Genomic DNA, 8,245 nt, shown 5'->3' with positions numbered 1-8,245 from the left:
GTAAGTGGGACGCGGGTCCAGAACAAGGTCCTGGGTCGGGGGAGGCGGCCCCGCTTCGCCTTGTGCGTCCCAGCGCGCGCGCCAAACTTTGGAAGAAGAGAATGATGGAAGGCTTGGAGAGGGAGTTCCAGGCTCAGGGAAAAACCCACGCTGCGTCCACAACCCTCGGCTCTCCGATTTCTATCCTCCAAACAAACGCGTCTCCTCCCTGGGGCCACAGATGCCGCGCGTACCGGGTTCAGAGCTTCGCGCGCGCCGCCAGACCACGCGCCTGCCACCCACTCAGATGCACACTCGTGGGGAGCGGGCGCTTGGGGCGTTGGTATCAGGCTCCTCTTTGGGCCTCTCCGTCAATATACTGTCTTTGTCTGCCGCCCTGCAGCCCTCCAGTAAGAGCCCCCCCCCTGCGCGCGCCCGCCCAGTTTCCCTGACAGGGGCCAGGCCGCCTGAGCTGTGGAGAGTGACTGCCCGGGCCGGGGAGTGGGGAGGAGAACCAGACGTTGCAGCTGGTCCTCGAGGTTCTGCAGGAGGATCTGGGGTGGAAACTCAGAATGTCTGTCTGGGTGATGTGTCTGGGTGTGCGCAGCCCTTCCGGAGGCGAGGCCGGCGGCAGGAGGGAGTGATTCATAAACTCAGGGTAGCCTGCTGGGCACTAGGAACGGGCTGGAAAGTCAGGCCCTGGGCACTGCGCAGGACAGAGTAGCGGTGGTGTCAGGGCCTTGGAGGAAGCGGAGACCCTTCCCCCTAGCGGATGTGCTCCCTCGGGGACTTCAGGCCACCGGAGAGTTCAGCCTGGGTGGTGAGCTGTGGAGAGGTGGGGGAGTCTACGGCCCGCAGTCAGGGAGAAACCAGGGCTGTCAGGAAGACCTTCAGGGTCCTCGCACCTGAAGTTGTGCCGTGTCCTGCACAGGGGCGACTGGGTGAGGAGTTACAGGCACCAGTGCTTAGTATGTAATCAGGACTCACTGTAAGCCCGGCATTTGGGCCTCAGCGGTGGTAGGAACCTGTCTTCTGAAGAGGAAGGGTCCTCATCCGTTTGAGTCCTCAACCTCACCTTTACCCTCTTCCACGGGCATCATGAAAAGTTCCCTTTCTGCATCTGGCCGTGCTCGCTGGGGGCTGGGGACAGAGTGTGCTATTTGGCAGATCTGGGGTCTCAGAATGACTTCAGATCTGTAGCAGAGTCGATTCCTTCTGGCTGGACTGCTGGCTTTAGGGGAGCTGAGTGGGTCACGGGGTGGTGAGGGCAGACACCTCGGGCACAGGAGCTGGGGCAGCTGCTCCTCTTCCCTGCTCCTGCTGGCCTGGCTGGAGATGAGGCCGGGGATGATCTAAAAGCTGTGTCTCCAGCAGGGGCTTGGCTCCAGGATGGCAGCAAGCGGAGGGGTGGTTACGGTCCCCGCAACTGAATATCGCAGGGGTTCTTCCCTGCCGGCCAGCACGAGTTTCTCCGAGGAACAGAAATGTCCCCTTGTCCCTGGAACTCGGACTGCCAGTACTGTAGGATTGAGAATGCACAGAGATATGGGGGCAGCACGGGCATGTCATCAAAATGACACGTGTCACTCGCTGCACCTGCCCCCTCCCGCCTTGACTAGGTACGATGTGCTCTTCAAGCTTCTGGATGCTGGAATTAGCAAGGCACATGGGCTGTGCCAAAGATTGTGGCCCTAGGTGAGAGAGCGGGTGGTCTGGGCTTGCCCACCCCCGATTTAACTTGGTTTCATTTTGTTTTTTGAGACAGGGTCTTGCTATGTAGTTCACACTGGCCTTGAATTCACTATGTAGCCCAGGATGGCCTTGAACTCGAAGTGACCCTCCTGCCTCATGTGGAGCCAGTTCCTTCCCCACATCACCTTTCTTCCTCCATTGTGCCTTCTGGGAATCAGGAGTGCTACAGTTATGACCTCATCAAGCTGTTACTGTACATCCCTGTGCGTGTAGCTTCTCACTATCCTTTCTGCAGATGAGGAAACTGAAGCTCAGAAAAGTTAAGTACCTTTTTCAAAGGCACACAGCTGATGAGAGTCAAGACTGTATTTGAACCTGGAGAGTTTGACTCTACTCCAGCAGTCTGTAAGGTCCCTGCTAGTTCTCCATGGCAACCAGGGAGCAACACAGGTGCTGCTTACTATCATGGTCCTGGGCTTCCACACCAACCCTGTGTTTCCACATACCCTGCCCAGACTGGCTCACGCCACAGGCTGTGGGAATCTAGGCTGGATGGTACCAGACCGCTGGAGCTGGAACTGGGAGACGGTGGGGGGGGGTGACTGAGGAAGATGGTGGAAGTGACTCGCTGCTCATCTGAGAAGAGGACAGAGCTGCCACTCATGACCATACCTGGGTGGAGAAGAATTGCCAGCTGTCTGTCCTCAAATGGGTCACTGTCTTTCCTTCTTTCTTTTTTTGTTTGTGGATACCGGGGATTGAACTTAGGACCTTGTGCTTGCCAGGCAGGCGCAGCACCACTGAACTACATCCCTGGCCCATGTCTACCTTTCTTTGGGAGAGTCAGCTACCTGGGAAATTAGCCCTCACCTGCCACTTCCAGTTTTCACCAACATGGTGAATCTGAGGGGCCATTTCACAGCTGTCCTGTGTCCTGGAGAGCTGGTCACCAGAAGATAGAGGGAAAAGAGCCAGGGAGGCCTGGGAGGAGGAGAGCCTGACTGGTCCTTCCTGCCCTGCAGAGGGACAGCAGTCATCTGGTCCCCACTGTACACAGGATGAGATGCGGCCCCCGAGGGACAATGCCCCGCTCTGAAGGCCCGAGTGGGTCACCCCTGCCCAGCTCATTGCAATCACCAAAGAGCCTCTAATATAGGTGTCCATGGTAAGGAAAGTTGGCAGCGAGGCAAGATAGCACTTACTGTCCTCCCAGCCTCTGGGCAGCTAAGGCAGCAGGATCTCAAGTCTGAGTCCTGGTGGTTTCCAGCACCTCTTCTGGGGAGTTACAGTGCAGGTGAGAGCACATCTGAGGGCATCCTGGCTGGTAGACAGGCACAGAAACAGGTCCTCTTCGTCCCTTAGCAGAAAGAATTTCTATCATCTGTTCTCTGGATAGGATGTGGCTCGCCTCTCCCCAAGCATGTGGATTCCACAGCTGGGCGTGGGGTGGTCCTGACAGGCCTGGACAGTTTTTTCTGCCTTCGGTTTCTGTCGCCTCAAATCTGGCTGGCTGCTCCTGGTCCCCTGCCCAGGTGCAGGGAGGGGCAGGCACGGAATCTCCATGCCCCGGCCCGCGGGGTCAGTAATTGGCAGAGCTCGAGAAGGGGAAGTACCTGGAAATGAGACAAGAGGGGCGCGGAAAGAAGGAGACCAAGCAAAGAGTTGTCAAGGTCTCATTTATTTGCAGATACAGGCAGTTTATAAAGGCAAAAACCGCAAAATTGTAAGAGGAAATAGCCATAAACTTTGGGAGGAGAATGTAAGAATAGTATAACACAATGTTACTATGTAACGGATCAGCTCACTTGTCTGCGCAAACCCGTTGTCATGGGTAAAGACACAACTGTGGTGGTGGGGTGATCAGCGGGTCAACATGGAGGCTGTTTGGTTTTTACTTAGGACAGGCTAGCAGCTTAGTCTACCACATCTCCAGTCCCCTCTCCTCCTCCACACCCCTCCCCTCCTCACAAAGATGGCTGTGTGCTGAGGGACTGTGGATTTCCCTGGGACCCGGGAATTTATCACTGGGGCTGGGGAGGACTCTATGAAAAGGATTTGGAGAAAGGTGTGGAAAGTCAACAAGCCAATTCCCAGCTCAGCCTCCCTGAAGGTAGCAAATAAACAACCACCTCTAGGCCAACCTGGGACTCTGTGATTTGTCCTCCTGGCCACACCTGGTCCCTCCTCCTTTTGACTCTGGGAGCCTCAAAAATCAGGGCACTCCCTCAGCCCAACAGCCCTCCTGCTGCAGCTGCTGCAGCGCTGGTGGCTGGGCCATGTGGCAGGAAAGCGCACCCCGACTGGTAAGTCCCAAACCGCCTCTCTCTGGGAAAGCAGGTTGGGGGTCAGGCTTGACTTCGATGGTGAAGAATCTGGGGCTTAGCTGCAGTTTTATGGCAGCCAGGGAAGCTCTTCATCTGTGTATCGCTTTAGAGTGGATGGACCAAGGCTAGTTTTCCAGACCTTCTCTGTCTCCAGCCCACATACGCCTGTCCTATGTAGGCTTCCTGTGCTAGCAAGCATTCAAGTTGCTTTGCTTTTAATATCAGGCAGGGGTGGTGGTGGTGTGAGGTCACACTGGTGGATTCACAAACCTCCAAGCGCTTCTGTGTCTGAGATAGGAGGCAAAATCCCCATCGTTAATAGCACAGTTTACCCAGCAGTGAACTCCAGACACAGCAGTGAGGAACAGGAGATGGATCTCGGGGGGCGGCGCTGTGTGCGGCTGTGCCCAGCTGGGTCTGCAAACCAGACACCCCTGGGGTCTGGGAGTGGGCTCTGCCCGAGGGTCCCGGGGCTGCCACCGTGCCTGCCGCCAAGACAGGGTTCCAGGCGTGTGGGAGCGTGGGTGCTGGGAAGGCTGGTGGGCCAGGCTGCACAGCCACTTACCCACAGCCCAGTAAAGATCATGGTGGTCAGCAATGCACAAGTACACGTACACACCCCGCTGTGCCTCCACAGTCAGGCACATCGATACACACTGAAACAGCACATAGGCACAGAGGTTTGCACACACACACACACACACACACACACACAAACACAAGGACACGCTCCAGAGCAAATTGTGCACTGGGTATGAATACAAATTCAAAAGCAAGAATGCCCTGGGCACTGCTGTGTGGCCAGGACTCTGGGAGTTACTTAGTCTCTCTGGGCTGTAGCTTTCCAGTCTGTGAGAGGGAGGGGTAACAGTAACAGTTAAGGAGCCTGGAAGTGACAGTCGCGTGTTCTCACCCGAGCATTCCATACACATGCTCTGCCCCGGTAGGTCACAGACCTCTCCAGAGGGACCAGTACTTCACATGTATTCTCCAGGAGGTACGGCAGTCCCACTGCCTGACTCTAAAGAATTTATTAGAAAGATAATCTGGAGAAGGCGTGGTGTTCCATGCCTGTAATACCAGCACTGGGGAGGCTGAGGCGGGAAGATCTGCATCAGTCCAAGTCTACCCAGTGAGTTCAAGACCAGCCTGAGCTACATAGTGAGATGCTGTCTCAAAAAATAAAACAAAAAAAGGCCGGGGATTTAGCTCAGTGGCACCGTGCCTGCCTCTCAAACATAAGTTCCAGAGTTCAATCCCCAGTACCGGAAATAAATAAATAAATAAATAATTTTGGGGGCGTACTGGGGATTAAACTCAGGTCCTTGTGCTTTCCCAGCAGGCGGCACCACTGAGCTAAAGCCCCAGCCCTAAATAAAATCTGAAAAACAACAAAAAAATAATCTCATCTTCCCTCAGGAAGCTCATTGTTTTGTTTCTGTAACTAAAATGGCAACTTTTTTGTCTTCAAAACTCTTTTAATTAGTCCCTGCTTGCAGTACCTGATTACCTCCGTCGCCGGGACTTGGTACACAAGCATGACGCATCTTAACGCTTTCCACTTTGCCTTCCTGTTCCTTCCCGCCACCATGTCTTGGGTCCCCTTCCCATTCGTCAAAGATCTCTCTCCCTGTCTCTCATTATCTACCTGTTAAATTATTTATACTTTGGGTTTCTCGTAAAAGAGAAATCATGTGATATTTAAGCTTGTGTGTCTGATTTATTTCATTTATCATTAGGGTGTCTCTGGGTGCATCCATTTTACTGCTAATGTTTCGAGTTTATCCTGCTTAATGGCCGACTAGCACTCCTCTGTGTTAAATACCACATTTTCTTGATCCATTCATTCGACGCAGGAGGCTGTTTTAAGACAGTGTGGGCACTGACTCCCCAAGAATTAGAGTCGCTTTAGCAGTGGGGAGCAGCCCCTGCTCTCCTCTGCCTCTTCTCTCTCTGTTCCAGCTGCCTTGCCATGTGGGGCTCTGGAAAGCACTCTCTAACGGCCTGAGCCAGAGTAGAGCTATCTGAGGAAATGTTTTCAAAACAAACCAGGCCACCCCCTGGCTGTGACCATGCTGATTTTCACCAAGAAATTTCACAACTCCAACCACATGGGTGGGGCTGCGTTCTCTGGGGAGGAGACAAGCTGGAGCAGCGGCACCTGCCCTGAGGGCTGAGGACAGCTGCTCGTGTGAAGATCAGAAACCTAGAGTGTGAGTCACAGGGGGAAGTCATCCTCCACAGAGAGAAAAACTGAGGTCAAGGTCCTGGCTCATTTTCATCTGAAATGCTGTCTCTCCTTCATGGCCTTCCCCCAACCCCGCCCCCTTTGAGACCAGGGTCTCACTATGTAGTTCAGGCTAGTCCTGAACTCACTTCATAGCCCAGATGATCCTCCTGTCTCAGCCTCCCAAGTGCTGGGATTACAGCCAGGTACCTCTTCCTTTACCAGCCCACCTGCATCCCCAACTCCAAGGGCTGTGATGCTGGAGGCCATGGCCTGCTCTGCAGCATTTCCAGCCCCCAGGCCAGCTCTTTCGCCCTCGGCTCTAGTGCCACCTTCTCCTGCTGCAAGCCTGCTCCTCATGGCTGCCTGGGTGTCCCCCTCGGTGCACGTGACTCACCCCACTCGCCCTGTGGCAGCTGCTGGTTCAGCGGTCTGTGGTAGCTACCGGGCAACTTGGGAGGGGTGGACACATCTGCCTGGGTCACAGTGAGTGAGCTGTAGACTGAGGCAGGACCCCCAGGAGCTGCTGGCCAGAGATGAGACAGGGACAGGGACAAAGCAGTCCCGTTCAGGATGCTCCTGCTGGGGGAGACATGTCGAAGGGCAGGGCAGCTGCTGTGGGCCAGAGGAGGGACAGTCTAGGCTCCTGAGGATTGGCCGGGAGGCCCTTCCTGTCACCCGGCCTGCAGCCCAGGCACCCCTCTGTATTATGGGGGCTGGTGGTCTACACGCTGGACCCTCCGCTCAACCCAGGAGCACAGGCCTCCCGGTCCGGTCCCTCCTGTGGGCACTGGCGCAGCCTCTCCAGGGGCCTCGGGCGGTGGGGGGGGAGTTGGTTTACCTCCTGCCTCCACCACAAGGGTCCTCGCAGCAGTGGGGCCCTCGGCATCACCTGCGTTAGTACAGTGGCCTGGGCCTGTGGACCCCAAGCAAGTGGGCTGGGAATGGCAGAGAGGAGAGGAGCCTTGGGTACAGGGAGCCCACAGAGTTGGACCTGAGGGGGCTCTGCGGATACTTCATGAAGGGAGCACGCCAGAGGTCTGGGGAGCAGGTTGGTAAGGAGTCCAGCTGGACTGACCTGGGATAGGTAGGATGCATGCAGGAGAGAAAGGGATGAAGGAGGACAGAATCTAGGTACATATGCAGGCTCCAGAGCCAGGCTGCCTACATGGAAACCGCTATCCTGTACTGGCTGTGTGACTGTGGCAGAGTTGCTTAACCTCTCTGTTCCTCCATTTTCTCACTAGTTTTACTAATGTGTTTCTAGACAAGTTCTTAAAGCAGTCAGTGCCTAGCACACAGCACCAAAAAGGGTGAGCTATTTTCTATACTAATATGTGTGTGTGTGTATGTGTGTGTGTGTGTGTGACTATTAGGTTTTAAAGACTATATATAAATTTTAATACACAGAGAAATTTTTAAAAAATGTTTTTGAGACAAGGTCTCACTTCAGAGCCCAGGCTGGCCTTGAACAGGTGGAGATCCTCCTGTCTCAGCTTCCTGAATGCTTGCAATAACAGGCGTGCATCACCACGCCAGGCCAGAAAAGCGAAGTGGGATCAGATCACATGAGGCCCCCCGAATGCCCTGCTTTGCATATGCTGAGTCCCCGAGTGCGAGTTTAGACTTTCTCACTGAGCCCCGTCCAGCCTGCAAGCCATCAGCAGTGTCTCCTTTTACAGCTGAGGAGGCTGAGGCCAGAGAGGCAGAGCCCAAGGCCACGTGGCTGGAAGAGCTCCGGGGCGGGAATGACGCCTCACTTAGAGGCTGGAGAGCTGCTGCCCAGCAGTCTGGGGCTGTGGCTGGGGCTGTGGCTGCCTCCAGAGCAGACCATGGGTGGCTAGCCTTGCTACCCTGGGGCAGGAGGAAAGGCGTGGGGACAGGGAGAGGTGCCAGGGGGCACAGCACACAGCTCACCATTCATAGCCGGTGCCACTGAGTCATCTGGGGAAAACATGACATCTCTGAGTCACCTCTGCCCCCTGCGCTGCCGCCCTCTGAGTCTAAAGGTGACCTCGGGCCC

The sequence above is a fragment of the Fukomys damarensis genome, unplaced genomic scaffold, assembly GCF_012274545.1.
Source record: "Fukomys damarensis isolate Sample0158 unplaced genomic scaffold, DMR_v1.0_HiC HiC_scaffold_20, whole genome shotgun sequence".
Lineage (NCBI taxonomy): Eukaryota > Metazoa > Chordata > Mammalia > Rodentia > Bathyergidae > Fukomys > Fukomys damarensis.
This window is presented reverse-complemented; position numbering follows the sequence as displayed.